General features: G+C 53.8%; 1 protein-coding gene across 1 annotated transcript in view; it reads right to left on the bottom strand.

Moving 5' to 3' along the window:
• cdkn3 (cyclin dependent kinase inhibitor 3) overlaps positions 1-21,890 on the bottom strand; it is a 147,848-nt gene that overhangs the window by 60,159 nt on the left and 65,799 nt on the right. The window lies entirely within an intron of this gene.

The raw sequence follows: 21,890 nt of genomic DNA on the forward strand, positions 1-21,890 counted from the left end.
TTCAAAAGGGAATTGGAGATTTACTTGGAAAGATTTATAGGGCTATGGGGAAAGAGCAAGGGAGTGGGACTAACTGGATAGCTCTTTCAATGAGCCACATGATTTCCGTCAATGCTGTAGGATTCGATGTAAGGTTCATACCTGAAGCACTATCAATTACCACAAAGACCAGGGGCGTCATTCTCCGATCCCCCGCCGGGTCGGAGAATCGCCGGGGGCTGGCGTGAATCCCGCCCCCGCCAGTTGCCGAAGTCTCCGGCACCGGATATTCGGCGGGGGCGGGAATCGGGCAGCGCCGGTTGGCGGGCCCCCCCGCTGGATTCTCCGACCCAGATGGGCCGAAGTCCCGTCGATAAATTGCCTGTCCCGCCGGCGTGGATTAAACCACCTTTTGAACGGCGGGACAAGGCAGCGTGGGCGGGCTCCGGGGTCCTGTGGGGGGGGGGCGCGGGGCGATCTGGCCCTGGGGGGTGCCCCCACGGTGGTCTGGCCCGCGATCGGGCCCACCGATCTGTGGGCGGGCCTGTGCCGTGGGGGCACTCTTTCCCTTCCGCCTCCGCCACGGTCTCCACCATGGCGGAGGCGGAAGAGACTCCCTCCACTGCGCATGCGTGGGAAACTGTCAGCGGCCGCTGATGCTCCCACGCATGCGCCGCCCGGAGATGTCATTTCTGCGCCAGCTGGCAGGGCAACAAAGGCCCTTTCCGCCAGCTGGCGGGGCGGAAATTCCTCCGGCGCCGGCCTAGCCCCTCAATGTTGGGGCTCGGCCCCCAAAGATGCAGAGCATTCCGCACCTTTGGGGCGGCGCGATGCCCGTCTGATTGGCGCCGTTTTGGGCGCCAGTCGGCGGACATCGTGCCGTTTCGGGAGAATTTCGCCCAAGAGTAGTGAATAATCGAGGCTTTATTGAACAAAGATGTTATGCCTCCTGTAGCTGCCACCAGAATGGCTGCAGCACTGGCAAGCACACACATTTACACGCCGCCTACTGGGCGGAGCCAGCAGGCAGGGATTTACCCATGTACCTCTATTGTACGTGTCTTACCGTAATACATATAATAGTGCTAGTGGTGACTACCACATTCACCCCCTGTTAAAAAAAGAGTCCGGCGGGGTGGTGGAAAAAATAATTACAAGTTCAGTCTGTCGGGGGCCTTGACCCTCCTCTGCGATCGCCTCAGTCCTGGTGGTGATGTGGGCGCCGACTTGATCACCTGTGACTCCGGGAGTGTGTTGTCCTCGTCTTCGTCACCCCTGAGTGGAACCAATGGGAGGACGGATCCTCCTGGGGTGGGGGCTGCGGTGAGGTTCGCTGGAGGGAGGGGGAGTGTCGCAGGGGTGAATGAGGCAACCAGGGGGGGGGGGCAGTGTGAGGTCGGGGGCCGTGGGTGGGGATCCAGCGGGTCCCAGGTCCCGGAGGGAGACTGTGTCTTGGCGCCCGTCGGGGTGTGCCACGTAGGCGTACTGTGGGTTTGCGTGTAGGAGGTGGACCCTTTCGAACAAAGGGTCCGACTTATGGGTCCGCACATGCTTGCGAAGGAGGACGGGTCCAGGAACTGTCAGCCATGTTGGGAGCGAGACCCCGGAGGTGGACTTCCTGGGGAAGGCAAAGAGACGTTCATGAGGGGTCTCGTATGTCGCGGTGCAGAGGAGCGATCGGATGGAGTGGAGCGCGTCGGGGAGGACCTCCTGCCAGCAGGAGACCGGGAGATTTTTAGACCGCAGGGCCAGCAGGACGGCCTTCCAGACCGTCCCATTCTCTCACTCCACCTGTCCGTTTCCCTGGGGGTGTAGCTGGTCGTCCTGCTCGAGGCGATGCCCTTGCTGAGCAGGAACTGACGCAGCTCACCACTCATAAAAGAGGATCCCCGATCACTGTGGATATAAGTGGGGAAACGGAACAGAGGGAAGATGCTATGCAGGGCTTTAATGACCATGGCAGAAGTCATATCGGGGCATGGGATGGCGAAAGGGAAATGGGAGTACTCATCGACCACGTTCAGAAAGTACGTGTTGCAGTCGGTGGAGGGGAGGGGCCCTTTGAAGTCCACGCTGAGGCGCTCAAAGGGGCGGGAGGCCTTCACCGGGTGCACTCGCTCTGGCCGGCAAAAGAGCGGCTTGCGGACTTCCGGGTGTGGCGATGACCAGCTAAGTCGCACGTTTCGGCACCTCCCGTTATAACGGACTTTTGGGCTCTTATCGGGAGCCCCAACGGCAATTTTCGAAGGCTAAACACACTGTGAGGTGACATAGAAGGGAGTCCCCCCGGATGTGAATGGATAGAAGAGATAACAGTGGCCAGATTGCGGAGGATCCTCTGGAGCAGCGGCAAAGATGGGAAGTGAGAAGCAAGATGGCGGCAGAGGGCAGCCAGTTGGTATGGGGCCTGGAACAGCAGGAGTTCCTCCGGCGATGTGTGGAGGAGCTCAAGAAGGAGGTGCTGGCGCCGATGCTGCAGGCGATTGAGGGGTTAAAGGAGGTGCAGAAGACCCAAGAGATGGAACTCCGCGGAGTGAAGGCAAAAGCTGCCGAAAATGAGGACGAGCTACAGGGCTTGGTGGTGAAGACGGAGACGCACGAGGTACTGCATAAGAGGTATATGGAAAGACTGGAAGCCCAGGAAAATAGCTCGAGGAGGAAGAACTTAAGAATCTTGGGTCTTCCCGAAGGGGCAGAGGGAGCGGACGTTGGGGCATATGTGAGCACGATGCTCCATACCTTAATGGGAGCTGAGGCCCCGACGGGCCCCCTGGAAGTGGAGGGAGCGTACCGAGTCCTCGTGAGAAGACCAAAGGCAGGAGAAATACCTCGAGTAATAGTGGTGAGGTTCCACTGCTACAAGGACGGGGAGATGGTCCTGAGATGGGCGAAAAAGACACGGAGCAGCAGGTGGGAGAACGCGGTGATCCGCGTGTATCAGGATTGGAGTGCGGAGGTGGCGAGAAGGAGGGCGAGTTTCAATCAGGCCAAGGCGGTGCTCCAAAAGAGGAAAGTGAAATTCGGAATGTTGCAGCCGGCAAGACTATGGGTTACACACCAGGGTAAACACCACTACTTCGAGACAGCAGAGGAGGCGTGGACATTTATTGAAGAGGAGAAGTTGGACTAGATTTGAGAATGAGTGTTTGAAATGAAGTAGTGAGGTGGTGGCAAGGGACTGTGAATCAGATGGGGGCAAATTTTCTTTCCCCTCGAAGGGGGGGACACACGAAGAAATGTGGGCGCCGGTGGGGAAGGGGAGGGGGAAGGAGAGAGGGAGCTGCGCCATCAGGGGCGGGGCCGAGAGGGAAGCGCGGGCTTTGTTCCCGCGCTATGGAAATTGTGGCGGGAAAAGGGAGTGCAGGAAGAAGGGGGCCTCACATAATGGGAGGCTGAGGATAAACGGGGGAAGCTGAGGTCAGCCAGAGTTTGCTGACTTCCGGAAGCAATATGGGGGGAGCAACTAAGCTAGAGAGGGATCTAGCGCGGGGGGGGGGGTTAACTGGGTTGCTGCTGCTAAGGGGAAGGGGGAGCTGTTACGGGATGGGATGGTCAGGACGGGAGGGCACCGTTCGGGGGATAAGCGGGTGCGTGGGAACCGGGTGAGGAGCTGGTCTAAAAAAGGGGATGGCTAGTCGACGGGGGGGGGGGGGGGGGGGGGGGAAAGTGCCCCCAACCCGGCTGATCACGTGGAACGTGAGAGGGTTGAATGGGCCGATTAAGAGGGCGAGGGTATTTGCGCACCTAAAAAAACTAAAGGCAGACGTGGTCATGCTTCAGGAGACGCACCTGAAACTGGCGGATCAGGCCAGATTAAGAAAAGGATGGGTGGGACAGGTATTCCACTCGGGCTTGGATGCGAAAAATAGAGGGGTGGCAATACTGGTGGGGAAACGGGTATTGTTTGAGGCGAAGACCATAGTGGCGGACAGTGGGGGTAGATACGTGATGGTGAGTGGCAGATTGCAAGGTGAGGCGGTGGTGCTGGTGAATGTATATGCCCCAAACTGGGATGACGCGAACTTTATGAAGCGTATGCTGGGGCACATCCCGGACCTGGAGACAGGAAAGTTGGTAATGGGGGGGGACTTCAACACGGTGCTGGACCCAGGGCTGGACCGGTCCAGATCTAGGACCGGGAGGAGGCCGGCAGCGGCCAAGGTGGTTAAGGGCTTTATGGAGCAGATGGGAGAAGTGGATCCCTGGAGATTTACCAGACCAAGGAGTAAAGAGTTTTCCTTCTTCTCCCATGTCCACAAAGTGTACTCCCGGATAGACTTCTTTGTCCTGGGAAGGGCACTGATCCCGAAGGTGGCAGGAACGGAGTATTTGGCTATAGCCATTTCAGATCATGCCCCACATTGGGTAGATCTGGAAGTAGGAGAGGAAAAGGAACAGCGCCCACTCTGGAGATTAGATATGGGACTGTTGGCGGACGAGGGGGTATGTGTAAGGGTGAGGGGATGTATTGAAAGGTACCTAGAGATTAATGATGACGGAGAGGTCCAGGTGGGAGTGGTCTGGGAGGCGCTGAAGGCGGTGGTTAGAGGGGAGCTGATCTCCATAAGGGCCCATAAGGGGAAACAAGAGGGTAAAGAAAGGGAGAGATTGTTGGGGGAGATTCTGAGGGTGGATAGGCAATATGCGGAGGCTCCAGATGAAGGGCTATACAGGGAAAGATGGAGATTGCACACGGACTTTGACTTGTTGACCACGGGTAAGGCAGAGGCACAATGGAAGAAGGCACAGGGAGTGCAGTATGAATATGGAGAGAAGGCGAGCCGGCTGCTGGCCCAACAACTTAGGAAGAGGGGGGTGGCGAGAGAGATCGGAGGGGTTAGAGACGAGGAGGGAAAGATGGAACGGGGAGCGGAGAGGGTGAACGGGGTGTTTAAGGTATTTTACGAGAGGCTATATAAGGCTCAACCCCCGGAAGCTAAAGAGGGAATGATGCGTTTTCTAGACCAGCTGGAGTTCCTGAAGGTTGAGGAACAGGAGATGACAGGACTGGGAGCGCAGATTGAGGTGGAGGAGGTGGTAAAAGGAATTGGGAACATGCAGGCAGGGAAGGCCCCGGGACCGAATGGGTTCCCGGTGGAGTTCTATAGGAAATATGTGGACCTGCTGGCCCCACTTCTGACGAGAACCTTTAATAAGGCTAGGGAAAGGGGGACACTACCCCCGACGATGTCGGAGGCGACGATATCGCTGATCCTGAAAAGAGACAAAGACCCGCTGCAGTGCGGGTCATACAGGCCTATTTCCCTCTTGAACGTAGATGCCAAGCTTTTGGCCAAGGTGATGGCGACGAGGATGGAAGACTGTGTCCCTGGGGTGGTGCATGATGATCAAACGGGGTTTGTTAAAGGGAGGCAATTGAATGCTAATATACAGAGGCTGTTGGGGGTGATGATGATGCCCCCACCGGAGGGGGAGGCGGAGATAGTGGTGGCGATGGATGCAGAGAAAGCATTTGATAGAGTGGAGTGGGACTACCTGTGGGAAGTACTGAGGAGATTTGGATTTGGAGAGGGGTTCATTAGATGGGTTCAGCTCCTGTACAGGGCCCCGGTGGCAAGTGTGATTACAAATAGACAACGATCTGACCACTTCCGACTATATAGGGGTACAAGACAGGGATGTCCCCTGTCCCCGTTACTGTTTGCGATGGCAATTGAGCCATTGGCCATAGCGCTGAGGGGCTCTAGGAAGTGGAGGGGGGGTACTTAGAGGAGGAGAAGAGCATCGGGTGTCATTATACGCGGATGATTTGTTGTTGTATGTCGCGGACCCAGTGGAGGGAATGCCTGAGATAATGCAGACACTCAGGGAGTTTGGAGAATTTTCAGGATATAAATTGAATATGGGGAAGAGTGAACTGTTTGTGATGCACCCCGGGGAACAGGGTAGGGGAATAGACGATTTACCGTTGAGGAGGGTAAGAAGAGATTTCCGGTATTTAGGGATCCAAGTGGCCAGTAATTGGGGAACCTTGCATAAGCTTAACTTGGCACGACTGGTAGAGCAGATGGAAGAGGACTTTAGGAGGTGGGACATGGCGCCTGTGTCATTGGTGGGCAGGGTGCAGGCGGTTAAAATGGTGGTCCTTCCGAGGTTTCTTTTTGTGTTTCAGTGCCTCCCTGTACTGATTATAAAGGCCTTTTTTTAAGAAGGTGGACAAGAGTATTATGAGCTTTGTGTGGGCTTTGTGTTGGTCAAGAGTAAAGAGGGGGTTCCTGCAGCGCAGTAGGGACAGAGGGGGACTGGCACTGCCGAGTCTAAGTGATTATTATTGGGCCGCCAACGTGTCCATGATATGTAAGTGGATGAGGGAAAGGGAAGGAGCGGTGTGGAAAAGACTGGAGATGGCGTCCTGTAGGGGAACTAGCTTAAAAGCACTGGCGACGGCGCCGTTGCCGTTCTCCCCGAAAAAATACACCACAAACCCAGTGGTGGTGGCAACTCTGAAAATTTGGGCGCAGTGGAGACGACATAGGGGAGTGACGGGTGCCTTAGTGTGGTCCCCGATAAGGAACAACCATAGGTTCGTCCCAGGAAGGATAGATGGGGGATTTAAATCTTGGCAGCGAGCAGGAATTGCGAAATTGCAGGACTTGTTCTCAGACGGGACGTTCGCGAGTCTGGGAGCACTGACAGAAAAATATGGGTTGCCACCTGGGAGTGCATTTCGCTATATGCAAGTGAGGGCATTTGTGAGGCAACAGATGAGGGAATTTCTGCAGCTCCCGGCGCAAGAGATCCAGGACAGAGTGATTTCGGGGGCATGGGTGGGTGATGGTAGGGTGTCAGATATATATAGGGAAATGAGAGACGAGGGGGAGACGATGATAGAGGAGCTGAAGGGAAAATGGGAGGAGGAGCTGGGGGAAGAGATTGAGGAGGGGCTGTGGGCAGATGCCCTAAGTAGGGTAAACTCTTCGTCCTCGTGTGCCAGGCTCAGCCTGATACAATTCAAGGTTCTACACAGGGCGCATATGACGGGAGCTAGGCTGAGTAGGTTTTTTGGAGTGGAAGATAGGTGCGGGAGATGCGCGGGACGCCCGTCGAACCACACCCACATGTTTTGGTCATATCCGACATTGCATGGGTTCTGGGTGGGTGTGGCAAAAGTGATTTCGAAGGTGGTGGGGGTCCGGGTCAAACCAGGCTGGGGGTTGGCTATATTTGGGGTTGCAGATGAGCCGGGAGTGCAGGAGGCGAGAGAGGCCGATGTTTTGGCCTTTGCGTCCCTAGTAGCCCGGCGAAGGATTCTACTTTTGTGGAAAGAAGCTAAGCCCCCGGGTGTGGAGGCCTGGATCAATGACATGGCAGGGTTTATAAAACTGGAGCAGATAAAATATGCACTAAAAGGTTTGGGTCAGGGGTTCACCGGGCGGTGGCAACCGTTCCTCGACTATCTCGCAGAGCGATAAGGGAAAATAGGAAAGGTAGCAGCAGCAACCCAGGGGTGAGGGGGGGGGGGGGGGGGGGGGGGCTCACTTGGGTGTTCAGGGGTTTTATGTGTGTGTATATATATTAGTTATTTATATTTGATTTCACAAAGTTACTATCTTAGTTATTATTTCTGTTGTTTCTTATTTTGTTATTGGCAGTTGCCGATAGTTAGCATATTATTTATTTTAAAAACGATCAATGTATATATTATTACAAAGTTGTAAAATGGGAAATTTTTGTTTGATCGAAAAACTTTAATAAAATATATTTTTTTAAAAAAGAAGAGCGGCTTGCACTCTGCGCAGACCAGGCAGTCTCTGGTGACGGTCCTGACCTCCTCAATGGAGTAGGGCAGGTTGCGGGCCTTGATGAAATGGAAGAACCGGGTGACCCCCGGGTGGCAAAGATCATAGTGAAGTGCCCGGAGTTGGTCCACTTGTGCGCTGGCACATGTACCTCGGGATAGGGCGTCAGGGGGTTCGTTGAGCTTCCCCGGGCGATACAAAATCTCGTAATTATAGATGGAGAGCTCGATCCTCCACCTCATGATCTTGTCGTTTTTGATATTGCCCTGCTGTGTGTTATTGAACATGAAGGCAACCGACCGTTGGTCAGTGAGGAGAGTGAATCTCCTGCCGGCCAGGTAATGCCTCCAATGTCTCACAGCTTCCACAATGGCTTGGGCCTCCTTTTTGACAGAATTTCAGAGGCATGGAGGGTGCGGGAGAAGAAGGCCACAGGCCTGCCCGCCTGGTTGAGGGTGACAGCCAGAGCCACGTCCGATGCACTGCTCTCGACCTGAAAGGGGAGGGACTCGTCGACCGCGTGCATCGTGGCCTTGATGCGGTTGAAGGCCTGGAGGGCCTCAGCTGTCAGGGGAAAAACTGTGGACTGAATGATTGGGCGGGCCTTGTCCGCATAATTAGGGACCCACTGGGCATAGTAGGAGAAAAACCCCAGGCATCGTTTCAGGGCCTTCGGGCAGTGGGGAAGGGGGAGTTCCATGAGGGGGTGGATGCGGTTGGGGTCGGGCCCTAGAACTTCATTTCCCACGACATAGACAAGAATGGCTAAGCGGTTGGTGCGGAACACGCATGTCTCCTTATTGTACATGATGTTAAGGAGTTTGGCGGTCTGGAGGAATTTTTGGATGATTGCGTCGTGGTCCTGTTGATCGTGGCCGCAGATGGTGACGTTATCTTGTTACGGGAAGGTGGCCCGCAGTCTGTACCGGTCAACCATTCGGTCCATCTCTCACTGGAAGACCGAGACCCCATTAGTGACGCCAAAGGGAACCCTAAGGAAGTGATAGAGGCGGCCATCTGCTTTGAACGCAGTGTATTGGTGGTCCTCCGGGCGGATGGGGAGCTGGTGGTAGGCAGACTTCAGGTCCACTGTGGAAAAGACTCGATACTGCGCAATCTGATTGACCATGTCAGATATGCGTGGGAGGGGGTACGCGTCGAGCTATGTGTACCGATTGATGGTCTGACTGTAGTCAACGACCATCATGTGCTTCTCCCCACTCTTTACTATTACCACTTGAGCTCTCCAGGGGCTGTTGCTGGCCTCAATGACCCTTTCCCGCAGAAACCGTTGGACCTCCGACCTGATGAAGGTCCAGTCCTGGGCACTGTACCGTCTGCTCCTAGTGGCGACGGGTTTGCAATCCGGGGTGAGGTTCGAAAACAGGGAAGGTGGATCGACCTTAAGTGTCGTGAGGCCCCATACGGTGAGGGGGGTAGGGGTCCGCCGAATTTTAGGTTAAGCTTTGGAGATGGCACTGGAAGTCCAGGCCGAGTAACAGGACAGCGCAGAGGTGGGGGAGGACTTGGAGCCGGAAGTTGCTGAACTCTACGCCTTGGACGGTGAGGGTGGCGGTGCAGTACCCCCAGATTTCCACGGAATGGGATCCGGAGGCTAGGGAGATTCTCTGGGTGACGGGGTGTACCGGGAGGGAGCAGCACCTTACCATAGTGGGGTGGATGAAGTTCTCTGTGCTCCCGGAGTAAAAAAGGCAGGCCGACTCGTGCCCATCAATCTTCACCGTCATTGTTGCGGTCGCGAGGTTGCGGGGCCGGGACTGAGCCAGGGTGATCGAGGCGAGCTGCGGCAGATGCTGGGAGGTCCTGGGCTGGTCAGTGGTGGCATAGGTAGCGGCTGGCGATGAACGGCGAGACAAGCAGGGGTCCTGAGGCGGCGTCCAAAATGGCGCTGAAGATGGCGGCGCCCATGGGGTGCACATGGCGGGCGGCATCAAAGATGGCGGCGCCCACGGGCCGCAAGTGGCTTGCGGTGAAGAAGATGGCGGTGCCCCTGGGCCGCACGTGGGGGGTGTAGGAACGCCAGGCCTGGAAACAGCGGCGACCGACCGGGCCTGGCAAACAGAAACAAAGTGTCCCTTCTCTCCACACCCATTGCAGGTCGTGCTCCGCGCTGGGCAGCGCTGCCTGGGGTGTTTGTTCTGCCCGCAAAAATAGCACTTGGGCCCCCCAGGATTGGCTGGCTGCCGCACGACGCAGGCTTGCGGTGAGCTGGAGTCGGCAGCTGGTGGGGCCCATGATGCCCACGAGGGTGCCGCACGGTCGGGGGCGTATGACTGGACGTTACGGGAGGCCACTTCTAATGAGTTAGGTAGCTGCCTCGTTTCCGCAAGATCAAGCGTACCCCCTTCCAGTAGCCGCTGGCGGACATACGCAGACCTCATGCCCGTAACGTAACCGTCTCAAATTAAAGGTTCGGTGTGCTGGACTGCCGAAACTGCCTGGCAGTCACAGTTCCTACTTAGGATGTGCAGCAAAAATCATCCAGAGACTCCCAGGGGAGTTGCTGTCTCGTGGACAGGAGGTGCCTGGCGTATACTTGATTGACTGGACGAACGTGACATCCCTTCAGGAGCTCCAGCGCTTCGGAGTAAGTGGGCGCATCCCGGATGAGAGGAAAAATGTCAGGGCTCACCCATGAATAAAGGACTTGGAGCTTCTGCGAGTCCGAGGGTTCCTCAGCGGATGTTCGGAGGTAGCTTTCGAAGCAGGCTAGCCAGTGGTCAAAGGCGGACGTAGCGTTGGCTGCTTGAGGGCTCAGCTGCAGGCGATCAGGCTTGATGCGGAGATCTATCGTTTAAAAAAAATCTTTGCTCAATAAATTGATGCACTATCAATTACCACACAGACGAGAGTAGTGGAATGATCGAGGCTTTATTGAGCAAGGTGTGGTGCCTCCTGTAGCTGGAACGAGAATGGCTGCAGCACCGGCGAGCACACACATTTATACTCCGCTTACTGGGCGGAGCCAGCAGGCAGGGATTTACCCATGTACCTCTATTATACGGGCCTTACCGTAATACATGTAATACTACTAGTGGTGACTACCACATCCAGTGTCGCAAGAAGGTCAACGACCTACACCGGGCAGGATGGGGGAGTTCACAACAACCCCCCCCCCCCCCCCCCCCCCCCCGCCCCCGAGACAGTGACAGTAGGAGGTTTGAAAGATGGTGAAGGTGGTGCTGCAGACTGGGCTCAAAAGGGGCGATTGTGTAGGAGAGGCTTTCAACTTCGAGCACGTAGTGAAGTGGGAAGTGACCAGGAATGTGCAACGGAGCACACAAAGGCACCAAGTACAGAGCGAGCAGCTGAGGATAGGCCAGACAGCTTCAACAAATGGGCGAGAGGGGTGCAAAGTTCCTGAGGTTGCCTGACAACTTAAAGTGGGGGAGGCTGCAGGTCAGGGAGCAATGGAGAATGGACAGGGGAGACTGACGGTGATGGAGAAGACCTTATTAATCACTGGTAGTCCATTTAGCTGAAACGGACCCAATGGAGTGGGGCCTGCAAAGGCTTTGCTGAAAACACTCAACATTTTCTACTTTTATAGGTCAAAGATTAAAGGTGAATGATCAGATTAACATTGGAAATTCAACAGATTTGCTAGTGTCACAAGGGATACTAATTGATAGTGAATCATATCAAACTATGGATATTTTAACATGCAAATGTCCATAGGCATGTTTACAGAGATTTTTTATAATGGGACATGCGTGTGACCAACTGTAAAGTACTCTGCTGAGCTTGGAAATAATTGTTTTAGAATTGAGTGGTAGAAGATTTAGAATCTTTCACTCATACCTTTGCTTTATTTCGATGTACGGTGGAGCCCTTGTGATTTTTGGGTGAAGATATCAGGAGCAAGCCACGGTTGAGGAAGTGGGTGTGGGGTACATGCAGAATCTTGTGGGTTGGAGCTTGGGGAGGGTAATCTTTATTGTTTAAATGCTTTTCTAGCAGGTCTATTATTGGGAAGCGGTGCCTTCTACATATTGTTATTATTATTGCTGGCTAACCCTGTTCGACAGAGCAATTTTGAACAGAAATCTGATTTCGGAACTCATACTCGAGGCAATTCACGGAGTGAAATCACTAGAACACAGAACATACAGTGCAGAAGGAAGCCATTCGGCCCATCGAGTCTGCACCGACCCACTTAAGCCCTCACTTCCACCCCATCCCCGTAACCCAAAAATCCCTCCTAGCCTTTTTGGTCACTAAGCGCAATTTAGCATGGCCAATCCACCTAACCTGCACGTCTTTGGACTGTGGGAGGAAACCGGAGCACCCGGAGGAAACCCACGCAGACACGGGGAGAACGTGCAGACTCCGCACAGACAGTGACCCAGCGGGGAATCGAACCTGGGACCCTGGCGCTGTGACGCCACAGTGTTATCCACTTGTGCTGCCCAAAGTTGGGTCAGCGCTTCTAAAACTGAAAACATTCAATTACCTCAATGTTTCCATGATGTTCAAAATCATGAGGGAGGCTGGACTGGATAGATAGGGAGAACCTGTTCCTGCTCGTAAGAGCATCAAGAACAAGACGACACAGATTTGAATTGATCTGCAGAAGAAGTAAACGTGATGCGAGAAAAAAAACTTTATCACACAACTGGTCTGGAATTGCGTTGTCTGGAAGTGTGAAGGGGGCAGGTCAATTGTGGTGTTCAGGAGGACATTAGACGATTACTTGAATAAAAATGATGTGCAGGGGTATGGGAAAAAGACAGTGGAATTACACTAAGTCATGGTGTTAATCTGGAGGGCCAGTACAGGCACGACGGGCCAAATGGGCTCCTTCTGCGCCGTAACAATTGTGAGATTCCGGGATCTCTGCGGTCGGTAAAATCATGGCAAAGCCATTGATGACCAGCAAGGACTGCAAAATAAATGCTGCCTTTTGGTAAGGAAAGACTGCAAGCTGATGCCGCAAACTCAACAACATCTGGTTGATAAAAGAAAATTACTGCAGATGCTGGGATCTGAAACCAAAACAGAAAATGCTGGACAATCTCAGCAGGTCTGACAGCCTCTGTGGAGAAAGAAGGGAGCTAATGTTTCGAGTCTGGATGACTCTTTGCCAAAGCTTTGCCACATCTGGTTGGTGTCCTTTGCAGGAGAAGCCAGAAGAAACCTATATTATTTGACAAGCGTGTTTCCAAATGAACTAATTTTATTATGGTTATGCTTTTCAACTAAGATGTTTCTCTTAAACAATTTGAGGTACACCACTTTCTGCGTACTTCTTTCATAATAGTCACAAAAATACTGGAATGAAAAGTTTGAACATAATTGAAAGCAAATGTCATAAGTTGTAAAACAAATGTGCAACTTGGATAAACTTGTCTGAGAAGCTGCTATTTTGAACTAGGTAACTTTATTTGAGTGTCAGCTCTTTTTCACATTTATCAATTTAAAAATAATACAATACTTTCCAGTGTAATATGAGCATATTTGTGAGGCTTTACTAGCTTAGAAACAGTACTGGAGGATGAATTCATTTAATTTTTCTTTGCAACAGTATTTTCACTGATTTTTTGAAATTGATTGCTTACATACTCATCCACTGTCCTCTGTGAAAATGAATCAATGCAAAATTTAATTTTAAACATTGATTATAGAGCCATGTGTATTAATGATGTACTTAAGAAATGAGCATAATTCAACCAAAGCATTCCTATGTTTCATTTTAGGTGAGTTTGGCACGGAGTTTCTCGCCCGCCTTTTGGGGGAGATACACACCACTATTCAACCACACTTAGGGCAAAATCTAGCCTGACATGTGGTGGTGCCAGGCTGGGTGCCATTTTGCCCATGCCAGGGGTCAGGCCCAGGAATGCTCTGCCGTTATTAGGTGGGGAGCTCGATGAACACCTTCTAGGTGAGTTGCTGTGTTGGGGGGTCCGGGGACCGCGTTGGGGGGGTGGGGTCCTGAGATCGGGGTGCCATTTAAAAATGGGTGGGATCAATTTTTGGCAAATCTGCATACTAGAGTGAGGCAGTAAGCCTAATCCAATGTGCAGATTTCCCAGGTACCTGGGACTTCGGGTGCGATTCTCCAGAAACATTTCTAAGTGTGGTAGCGAGTGGGAATTGCTGTGGGCTTCCCAGCTCTCGGCCCAGCGAGGCCGGCAACGCTATTCAAAGTTAATTGGTTCACTTAACGAGGCCTCACGGGCTTCTCGCCGCAAATGAAGGCTCGGCAGCTGATTGGCCGGGACTGTGCACGCCAGCCCCTCCCCAATAACAAGGTCGAGCAGCACTTAAGCTGCACTTGCTCAACCAACCCCAGCCAGCTTACAATAATGGCACCGAGGAGACCAGCCCCAAGATTCGGGGATGCTGACCTGGGGAGGCTCCGAGAAACAGCGGAGACCAGGGAGGATCTCCTGTTCCCCCGAGTGTCCTGGAGAGTCAACCACAAGGCAGCCTTGGATGAGGTGGCAGCAGCTGTCAGCTCGGGGAGTGTGACCAGGAGGACTTCAGTGCTGGAAAATGGTAAACATTGGGCAGCACAAGTGGGTAGACACAGCACCCCCCCCCCCCACAAGGGAGCATCCACCCCATAACTCCCCATGCGACCCCCAACCCTCCCTCCAACCCTCCCCCTTAAACTCCCCCAAACCGCCTTCCAGCTCACCCTCCCCACCACTGTGAACCAGGAGTGTGGCTAACGATGACCCTTTGTGTCTCCTCAGGAAAAGCTCTCCCACAATTGGCGGGAGAGGGCCCAGACTGGCAGTGGGGTGCCGGCCATAAGAATCCTCACAACCTTCGAGGAGCGGGGCCCTGGAGGTGACCAGTGTGGCCGAGGGCAGGGCGGCCACCCACACGGAGGCTGCCAGACGCCGCAGAGGTGAGGAACCACCAGGATCCACCCGGAGGACCGGTCAAATGTGAATAGTGATTCTCTTACTGACTGACCCACTCCTTCCTACTGACCACATGTCCATTCTCCCGCAGGTCCTCCAGCCGACGGCACAGGACCATCTTGGGTGGTCCCCTCTCCTGACAAGGAGAACACCTTGGAGGAGAACTCTAAGGACGCAACCATTATAGTCACGTCACAGCTGTCATCCCCACCCTCCACCAGCGCAGATACACACACCTCAGTGGGACATGTTGGTGGTCAGGCTTTTGTGGCACAGTCTGGTGAGCACCACACAGCTGATGACGCACATCAGGTGGAGGCAGGAACCCCCAGGTGAGACAGCAGTTGGAGGGCTGCTGGATCCCAGGACCCAGCTGGGCCCCAGCCTGATGCTGAGCCTGTGGCACAGAGGAACCCGGAGCAGATTGAAACGATAGGGAGCAGCCAGGACATTCAGAGGGAGAAGTCAACATCACTCCAGCAGATCCATGGCCGCTTGGAGCAGGCCCGACGTCGGAACCATTAGTCAAGGTGCCCAAGGCGTCGCGTAGTCGGTGACGACCATGGCTAAGGGCCTCGGCGGAATGTCCGACTAACTGGGGATGTCACCCAGTACCAGGCTGACCTTGGTGAGGTGCTGCGGAACATGTCCCGCTCTTAGATGGGAATGGCCGAGGGGCTGCGGAGTGTGTCCCAGTCGCAGTTGGGCATTGCCGAGGCGCTGCAGAGCATGTCCCAGTCACTGAGGAGCATCGCCAAGGGCGATGGTGCAGACCACGGTGAACCACCAGGGCTGGCAGGGCCAGACGATGCAGGGCAGCCGGGGTTCGAACCAGCTGCCCCTCCGTCCCAAAGTGAACCTCGGGGCCCTTTGTGCACCGACCGAGAGGAGAGGGCTCTGAGTGCCAACCCGGACCTGTCCCATGGAGTGGTGCCCATCAGCTCCCCCGAGTTCAACCTCTCTGATGGGGCCGTCTCAAAGTCAGCACACGGGACAGGGTGACACGGTTGTGCATGTGCTGTTGACAAGTGAGTCGTGGCCCTCCGGCCCCAGAGCCCCCAGAGGACATCCACCAGGGGCTTCAAAGGCCATGGGTTGAGATCGGTGTGTCCCATCCCCTGGGTGTTCGGATGTTGGCTGTTGTTGTGTGTGGTCTTGCCTCCTGCAGTGTTCAGGCACAGTGTCCATGCATCACGGTCTGATTGGGATGCTAGGCAATGACTCCCACATGATACATGGTCCACCCACCCACGGGAATCCACTTGGGTTGTGTGAAGTGCTCACTTAACCATGATTGCCAATTCCCTGTTAGCAATAGCCTTCAGCCGCGAGGCCAGAGGCCTCGGCAGTCGATGGAGGTCATGAGGGACCAGTGGGGCAGATGGGCAAGATCAAGGGTTGCCCCAGAATGGTAAACGATCCAGGGGTTGGCGTGGTTGTGCCGTGAGTGCTTTCCCCATGATTGCCCCCCAGCACTTCCCCAACCCAAACCAAGTAGATCCCCGTGGGTGAACGGGCCATGTAGCATGTGGGATTCATTGCCTAACATCCCAATCACACCTCGATGTCTGGACACTGTGCTTGAACACTGCGGGAGGCTACACCTCACACGCAGCAGCCAACATCCAAACACCTAGTGGATGGGACACAGCTCCGGGGACATGTCCACGGCCGGAGGGTGGGTGAGCGCCACAGGGAGGGAGAGATGCCTGAAGAGATGGGCCTAGGGTTCGGAGGTCAGCCTGCATTGCAGAAGGAGGTGACAAAGGCATCATACTAGTTGTGCACAAAGGTGTTTATTGTGTTTGACAATTCCCCAACCTCCCGATGGTGATGCCCCCTCCTCCACCCCCAGCCCAAGCCCCCCTCATCCCCTCCACCCGTCCCCCCTTCCCCGGTGCCCTCAGTGATCTCGATGTGCTGTGCCCTCCTAGTTCTTCCACTATGTCTTGGTGTTGCCCCAGGGTGCACATCTGAGTTGGAGGCGGCCAACTGCTTATCTCGTCCCGTGGTCTTCGATGCCCCTGGCGGGCGTCCTCGGGGGGCTCTGAGATCGGAGGGCCTCGGCTCACTCGTTGGCAGCACATGCATGACCACGCCGCCCTGTCCCGTGTGCTGGCTGCAAGATGCAACCTCATCAGAGGGGTGGAACTTGGGGAGCTGATGGCCACCATCGCCATCTATGGGACGGGCCCGGGTTGGCACTCAGCTCCCCCTTCTCCTGCTCTGTGCCCATAAGGCCCTGGGATTCACCTTGGAGTGGAGGGGCAGCTGGTTCGAGCCCCGGCTGCCCCTGCACCATCTTGCTCTGCCAGCCCTGGTGGTTCCCCATAGTCTGCACCATCGCCCTCAGCGACACTCCTCAGTGATTGGGCCATGCTCTGCAGTGCCTCGGCCATGCCCACCTGCGACTGGGACAAGCTCCGCAGCCCCTCGACCACTCCCATCTGAGAGTGGGACATGTCCCGCAGAACCTCACCAATGTCGGCCTGGTACTGGGTCACATCTCCCAGTGAGTCAGACATTCTGCCGAGACACTCAGCCATGGCCTTCACTGACTGCGCGATGCCTTGGACACCTTTACTCATGGTGCCGACGTCGTGCACCAGGCTCTCCACTGCGGTTGCCACCGTCGCAGTGCTGGCCTTGGTGCCACGCAATGCCAGCGACATCTCCAGCGCCTGTAGCCTCTGGGACTCCTGCAATCAGCTATGGATCTGCTGGAGTGACGCTGCCACCTCCCTCTGAATGTCGGGGCCACACCCTATCATCTCCATTAGCTCCACAGGCTCAGGTTCAGGCCTGAACTGAGCTGGTTCCTGAGATCCAGCAGACCTCCGACTGCTGTCTTGCCTGGTGGTTCTTGCCTCCACCTGATGTACATCAGCAGCAGTGTGGTGCCCACCAGAGTGTGCCTCAGGAGCCTGACCACTAACATGTCCCACCGAGATGTGTGTATCTGTGCTGGTGGAGTGTGGGGATGACAGCTGTGACGCAACTATTATGGTGGCATCCTCGGACGGTGCCACCTGGGATGGGCCGGCGCCATCGGCTGGAGGACCTGCGGGAGAAGGGACACGTGGTCAGTGGGAGGGATGGGTCAGTCAGTAAGGCAAAACAACTGATGTTTGACAGGTCCTCTTGGTGGAGCCAGGTGGTTCCTCACCTCTGCGGCGTCCACCAGCCTCCCCGTTGGTGACCGCCCTGTCCTCGGCCTCACCAATTACCTCCAGGGCACACTCCTCGAAGGTGGTGAGGACTGGCACCCCATCGCCAGCCTGGGCCCTGTTCCAGCGATTATGGGAAAGCTTTTCCTGAGGAGACGCAGAGGGGGGATCATTAGCCTCATGCTTGGTTCACAGTAGTGGTGGTGGTTGGGGGGGGGGGGTTGGTTGTGAAGGAGGGGTTGGGGGGTGTTGAAGGGGGCAGGGGTGGAGGAAGGATTGGGGGAGGTTGAAGGGGGAGGAGAGTAGACTCTCCCGTGCTGGAGGAACTTGTTAGCGGGTGGGGGGGCTGGCGGACACAATGCCAGCGAATTAACCAGCCAGCCTTCATTTGCGGCAAGAAGCCCCTGAGGCCTCGTCAAGTTGAATAGTGTTACCGGCTTCGCTGGGCTGAGCGCCAGGAAGCTCGCGACAATTACTGCTTGCCACAACACTTCGAAATCTTTCCGGACGCACTGCTGCCTCAGGTGCTGAGGTCCCAGGTTCGATCCAGGCTCTGGGTTGTGGGAGCGAAACCCACGCAAACACGGGGAGAATGTGCAAACTCCGGACAGTGTGGAGTTTGCACATTCTCCCCGTGTTTGCGGGGGTTTCGCCCCCACAACCCAAAGATGTGCAGGCTAGGTGGATTGGCCACGCTAAATTGCCCCTTAATTGGAAAAAATGAACTGGGTACTCTAAATTTCTAGAAGAAAAAAAAAGAAATCTTCCCAGAGAGTCGCGCCTACTATTCAATTGTCGTTGAATAGAGGTGAGGATACCGTCCGCAGAGCCGGGGGGGGAAATTCTCTGAAAAATCCGCCGCAAGTGAACTGAGAAATTTTGGGGGAGAATTTTGCCCTCTAAGTGTAGGGCCAAACCGGTTAGAATCTCCCCAGGGCTAGAGGACTCGGCAGTCAATGAGAGTTATGGGTGGTCGGTGGGGGAGACAGCCAGGGTCAAGGGGTGCCCCAGGAACAGGTAGACAAGATCCGCTGGGTTGGCATAGTGGTGTCGCGAGCGGTTGCCCCCCCCCTCGGTTTCCCCCCTCGCACCCCTCCCCACCCGCCATGGTGGCCCACCCCTGCGGAGGGTCCCCCACGCCCCGCCGAGCACTGGGGTGGCACGCCCAGCACCCCCGCGCTCATTGACTTGTGAGCAAAGGTGGCTACTCACCTCCTCTGCTCCCACAGAAGCCCGTACACCAGATTCACGCTTTTCAAAAGGAGTGCTAATCGGCGCCAGTGTTAGCACTTGCTGGGGAGGCCGCTGAATGACGGGAGGCCATTGGCTATGGGGTGGCTCTAGTTAATTGTATGGAAATGGGGCTTAAGTGGTGATAATTGGTTTCTCGCCACGTTACGGCGAGATCCTGATTTCATCTACATGAGGGGGCTGGTTGTATGGCAAACTGTTTGGCGCCTGGCGCGGTTCTCGTTTTTGGCCTCTCCCGCTATTTATCGGCCTCATTTCGCTTAAGCCCCAAAAGGGAACAACGTCCCCTCGTGAGCACGTTTAGCCGCGTGTTTTCCAGTGCTCGCAGTGTCGAGAAGTACGTGGCTATTCAATGCGACTCGCGTTGAATAAGGGGCCTGAATGGGGAATGTGCGGCCGGAACTCCATTGCGGCGCGAGACTGGGATGCCATTTTTAAATGCTGTCCTAATCTCTGAGGCCCACAAAACAATCCCCGACATTTGTGCCTACTACAGAACCCTCACTGAGCCGAAATAATATCTCGTCCTTTGTTGAACATCTGCCTGGTTTGAGTTCTATAATTAGTGCTCATTTTGTCTGAAAGTTGGTCCCAGAAAATATAGCTTGTAGAAAGCTGCAAACGTAACTGATGATTCTAATCTAAATTGAACTGACATGCAATAAGTGTGATATTATATTGTAAAAATGCAGATTGTTATGAGCCAGGGTTTAGAGAACCCCAAAGTGTATCATGGAGTTCCCCTGACCCACAACTTTTAATAGATTGTGGTATGGGGAGCCCACGGCCCACTCTACAGGTGTGGTACAACAGAAGTGGAAAAGTATTTTTTAAAACAAAACAATGTTTATTCTATGAACTCAAGTTAACCTTTTTAAAACAAACAGTGAACATCTTAACAATCATTAATTCGAATATAATCCCAAAGAATACAACACTAAGTAAACCTTTCAGCTTTCCTTTTAACATCCAGAAGACTTTCAAAAGACAAAACCTTTGACAGAAGCACATCAGGTTAAAGTCACCACTGAAAACATTTATAATTCTGAATTCACCAAATGATCAAGAGATAGACTTTTGATGGCAGAGAGAACAGCAGTACACCTGCTTGGCCTGGCTTTACCTCCAACACTGAAAACGAAACTAAAACACACCCTGCAGCAAACAGCCTAAAACGAAAGTAAAACGCTTACAGATATCCCAGCTCCACCCACACTCTGACATCACCATTTCTTAAAGGTACATTTCTTAAACACCCATTTCTTAAAGGTACTCTCACATGACACGATGCATGGCAAAAACGAATGTTGGAAATGATTAAGTTGTTCCAGATAAGTTTCTAACTATAATTCAAATAAACTGCAAAACAGAAATACATATCAAAATACAAATATATGGATTAGCATTAGGATATGGAGTAGGCCTTTTGACCCCTGGAGCCTGCTGCGCCATTCAATAAGATCATGGTTGATCTGATTGTGGCCTCAACTTTACATTCTGACTAGTCCGATGACCTTTGACTCCATTGTTAGTCAAGAATCTATCTACCTCTGCCGTAAAGATATTCAATGGCCCTGCCTCCACCACTCTCTGGGGAAGAGAGTTCCAATGACCGGTCACACTAATTCCCCTAGTTTTTGACAGAGTGGCGCAGCGGGCAGGGAAAATTGTTTGGTTGAAACCCTTAAAAAAGGGATGGGGTGGGTCCCACGAGGTAACGCTGGTGGGGCAAGCTCAGTTTGAGCCTCTCCCGCCAGTAGCCTATACTTTAAACGATCCTGTCTCCATTTTTAAAAGTCGCCTCGATACAAATTTTTAAAAATAGAACACCTCAAACACAACTCCTCTGAACACCCCCCCCCCCAAAATACCAGCCCTCCCCCCGAATCCCTCCATTCCAAACAGTACCCCCTCCCCCGAACACTGCCCCCACCCCAAAACAACACCCCTACTTTCATATTCCATTCTCCTTGCAATAAGCAACAACATTGCATTTGAGGCGACATGGTGGCACAGTGGTTAGCACTGCTGCCTCACAGCTCCAGGGTCCCAGGTTCAATTCCAGCCTCGGGTGACTGTCTGTGTGGAGTTTGTACGTTCTGCCCATGTCTGCGTGGGTTTCCGCCGGGTGCTCTGGTTTCCCCCCACAGCGCAAAGATGGGCAGGTTGGGTGGATTGGCTATGCTAAGTTGCACCTTAGTGTCCAAAATTTTAGGGCGTTACTGGATTATGGGGATAGGGTGGCTTAAAGTGGGGTGCTCTTTCCAAGGGGCAGTTCAGACTCGATGGGCCGAATGGCCCTATGATTAACCTGCTTAATTGTTTTCTATATCTGCATACCGACATTTTGTGATTCATGTACCAGGACACCCAGGTCCCTCTTTATCTCCAGGTTCTGTAGTTTCTCTCCATTTAAATAAGGAAGGAGGGAGAAACCAGGGAATTACAGACTGTTTAGCCTAATATCAGTAGTGGGGAAAATGCTGGAGTCTATTATTAAGGATGTGATACAGGACACTTTGAAAATAACAACAGGATTCAACATGGATTTATGAAAGGGAAATCATTTTTGACAAACCTACTGGAGTTTTTTGAGGATGTAACTAGTCGAATAGATAGGGGAGAGCTAGTGGATGTGGTGTATTTGGATTTTCAGAACGTTTTTGATAAAGTCCACATAATAATTTAAAGCGCATGGGGTTGGGGGTAATATATTGGCATGGATTGAGAATTGGTTAGCAGACAGGAAAGACAGTCGGAATAAATGGGTCTTTTTTGGAGTGGCAGGCGGTGACTAGTGGGGTACCACTGATATCAATGCCCAGGCTCCAGCTATT

The sequence above is a fragment of the Scyliorhinus torazame genome, chromosome 2 (genome assembly GCF_047496885.1).
Source record: "Scyliorhinus torazame isolate Kashiwa2021f chromosome 2, sScyTor2.1, whole genome shotgun sequence".
NCBI lineage: Eukaryota > Metazoa > Chordata > Chondrichthyes > Carcharhiniformes > Scyliorhinidae > Scyliorhinus > Scyliorhinus torazame.